Source organism: Odocoileus virginianus, chromosome X (genome assembly GCF_023699985.2).
Source record: "Odocoileus virginianus isolate 20LAN1187 ecotype Illinois chromosome X, Ovbor_1.2, whole genome shotgun sequence".
Lineage (NCBI taxonomy): Eukaryota > Metazoa > Chordata > Mammalia > Artiodactyla > Cervidae > Odocoileus > Odocoileus virginianus.
The window spans coordinates 39,379,811-39,383,695 of record NC_069708.1 but is presented as its reverse complement, the minus strand read 5'-3'; the positions used below and the strand labels follow the sequence as shown (position 1 = coordinate 39,383,695).

The following is a 3,885-nucleotide window of genomic DNA, read 5'->3' as shown; positions in this document are numbered from 1 at the left end:
AGAGTCTTGCAGCCCTGACCTCCAATTGGTCTGATTTTCAAACCAGAATTGGTGCATCTAGCAAATATCATTGTAAGTCTAAGGGGAGGGTTGCATTAGACATAGATTAATGGTAACAAAACACCTCAAATTTCTGACATTAGGGTGAAGAATTAGCTATTCCCAGGAAGGCAGGGACCCAAGACAAGTTGAAGCAGCTCCTTCCACAGCCCTTCCATCCTCAAGTGCAGGATTTCCTCATATAGACCATCCCACCAAATAAGAAACCAACCTACTAGTCTATGAAATATAGAATCTCAGATATCAGACAACTTCAAAAAGCTACAGAAATAATTAAAAGCTAACACTTCATATATCAGAATGACCTTGGAAACTATTGGACTAGTCAACTTATTTTACTTTTTCTATTTATTTTCAAAGATATTCCTGACACTTTTAAAAATATATTTGGGTATCAGCTTCAGTAGCTCATTAGAACAAAACAGAGAAAACTACCATGGCCCCTGCACAAAGATAAAATGTGAATTTGTGGAGTGGTCAATATTTTTGGTGATAGTTGCACAACAGTGTACTAAATGCCACAGAATAGTAGTCATAAAATTGTAGGCTTTATACCATGTATATTTTATCAGAGGAAGAGAAAACATAATTGGTCAAGTTAGTGATCTCTTACAAATTAAAAACATATTATCATGGATGTAAAATAAGAAAAATATTATTCAGTTCAGTTCAGTTCAGTCTCTCAGTCGTGTCCAACTCTTTGCGACCCCATGAACTGCAGCACACCAGGCCCCCCTGTCCATCACCAACTCCCGGAGTTTACTCAAACTCATGCCCATCGAGCTGGTGATGCCATCCAGCCATCTCATCCTCTGTCGTCCCCTTCTATTCCTGCCCCCAATCCCTCCCAGCATCAGGGTCTTTTCCAATGAGTCAAATATCATTAACTTATGGCATACTGCAAAATTTGTGGCTATTTTCTCCCATAGTTGCTCAAAGAAAGAATTTAAGTTTCATGGTATGCATGTTGCCATTTGTTGTTCAGCTGCTCAGTTATGTCCAGCACTTTGTGATCCTATGGACTGCAGCACGACAGGCTTCCCTGTCCTTCATCAACTCCAGGGCTTGCTCAAACTCATGTCCATTGGGTCTGTGATGCCATAAAAACATCTCATCCTCTGTCATCCCCCATCTCTTCCTGCCTTCAATAGTTCCCAGCATCACAGTCTTTTCTAATGAGTCAGCTCTTTGCATCAAGTGGACAAAGTATTGGAGCTTCAGCTTCAACATCAGTCCTTTCAGCGAATATTCAGGACTGATTTCCTTTAGGATTGACTGGTTTGATCTCCTTGCACTCCAAGAGACTCTCAAGAGTCTTCTCCAACACCACAGTTCGAAAGCATCAATCCTTCAGGGCTCAGCCTTCTATATCGTCCAATTCTGACATCCATACATGACTACTGGAGAAACCATAGCTTTGACTAGATGAACTTCTGTCAGAAAACCAATGTCTCTGCTTTTTAATATGCTGTCTAGGTTTGCCATAGCTTTTCTTCAGAGGAGCAAGTGTGTTTTAATTTCATGGCTGCAGTCACCGTCTGCAGTGATTTTGGAGGCCAAGAAAATAGTCTCTCACTGATTGCTCCATCTATTTGCCATGAAGTGATGGGACCAGATGCCATGATCTTAGTTTTATGAATGCTGAATTTTAAGCCAGCTGTTTCAACCTCCTCTTTCACCTTCATCAAGAGGCTCTTTAGTTCCCCTTTGATTTCTGCCATAAGGGTGGTGTTATCTGCATATCTGAGGTTATTGATATTTCTCCTGGCAATCTTGAATCCAGCTTGTGATTCATCCATTCCATCATTTCTCATGATGTACTCTATGCAAGTTAAATAAGCAGGGTGACACTATAGAGCCTTGACATATTTCTTTCCCAATTTTCAACAAGTCCATTGTTCCATGTCCAGTTCTGACTGTTGCTTCTTGACCTGCATACAAATTTCTCAGGAGGCAGGTAAGGTGATCTGGCATTCCCATTTCTTGAGGAATTTCCCACAGTTTCCTGTGATCCACACACTCAAAGGCTTTAAGTAGTCAATGAAGAGAAAGTAGATGTTTTTCTGGAATTCTCTTGCTTTTTCTATGATCCAATGGATGTTGGCAATTTGATTTCTGGTTCCTCTGCCATTTCTAAATTCAACTAGTACATATGGAAGTTCTCAGTTCACATACCGTTGAACCCTCACTTGGAGAATTTTCAGCATTACTTTGCTGGCATATGAAATAAGTGCAATTGTAGAGTAGTATGAATATTCTTAGGCATCGTCTTTCTTTGTGATTAGAATGAAAACTGACCTTTCCAGTCCTGTGGCCACTGCTGAGTTTTCTAAATTTGCTGGCATATTGAGTGCAGCACTTTCACAACATCATCTTTTAGGATTTGAAATATCTCTACTCAAATTCCATCACCTCCACTAGCTTTGTTCATAGTGATGCTTCCTAAGACCCACTTGACTTCACACTCCAGGATGTCTGGCTCTAGGTGAGTGATCACACCATCAAGGTTATCTGGGTCATTAAGAACTTTTTTGCATAGTTCTGTGGATTCTTGCCCTCTCTTCTTATCTTCTGCTTCTGTTAGGACCATACCGTTTCTGTCCTTTATTGTGCCCATCTTTGCATGAAATACTCCCTTGGTAACTCTAATTTTCTTGAAGCAATCATTAGTCTTTCCCATTCTATTGTTTTCCTCTATTTCTTTGATTGATAACTGAGGAAGACTTTCTTATCTCTCCTTGTTATTCTTTGAAACTCTGCATTCAGATGGTTGTATCTTTCCTCTTCTCCTTTGTCTTTCACCTCTTTTCTTTTCTCAGTGATTTGTAAGGCCTCCTCAGAAAACCATTTTGCCTCTTTGCATTTCTTTTTCTTGGGGATGGTTTTGATCACCGCCTCTTGTACAATGTTACAAACTTCCACCCATAGTTATTCATGCACTCTCTCTATCAGAACTAATACCTTGAATCTATTTGTCACTTCCACTGTATATTCTTTGGGGATTTGATTTATGTCAGACCTGAATGGCCCAGTGGTTTTCCTTACTTTATTCAAATTTGAGTCTGAATTTTGCAATATGGAGTTCATGATCTGAGCCACAGTCATGCATGTTAGGCAAAATTAACTTCTATTTTGAAATGTCCTTGACTCTAACAATGGTGCCAGCAAGAATGTATACAATATAACATATAGCCATTTGAACTTTAACTTTAATTTACAAAAACATGCAGCCACACACAAGAGTCATATTCCTAAAAGAAAGCTAAAGAAAACAGGGATCCATTAACTCAATTTAATTTTGATTTGCAAATCAGTAATAATAGTAATCAATCAAAGTGAAACATGCATTTAAATGATTTGGCATTGCAATGCAGCAGGTATCACCAATTAATAGAAAGGAGAGAGCATTAACAGAATAGGAAAGAGAAACCAACCTAGCCAAGTTCAAATTTATAACAAAAATCAAGTTTCTCTTAAGATAGCTTCCATATTGAAAGAAAATTCAATTTACTAAATGTATTTTTGAAATGTGTATTTCAGGAACTCAGAATGTGTTTAGGAGAGAGAGACATCACTGATGATATTAATATGAAAAAGTGATCAGTGGTTGTTATGGAATTTCATTTTCTCTACATGGTTTGTTCTGCTCACTGCAACTATAAGACTTTTCTTCCTGCTGCATTTTGGAAAGCTAGTTTTGCCAGTGTGAAAAACCAGCAACATGCTTAAGAGTTAGATAAAGTAAAATATATGATGTCTAGAAGGCAAATTCAAGAGGAAAACTCCCTATCCATTTTCTTTTAGAAATAGAAGAAATGGGAATTT

General features: G+C 38.3%; 1 pseudogene; it reads left to right on the top strand.

Moving 5' to 3' along the window:
* Positions 1-447: 447 nt before the first annotated feature.
* Positions 448-548, top strand: LOC139033185 (U6 spliceosomal RNA; annotated as a pseudogene).
* The last annotated feature ends 3,337 nt before the right edge of the window (positions 549-3,885 follow it).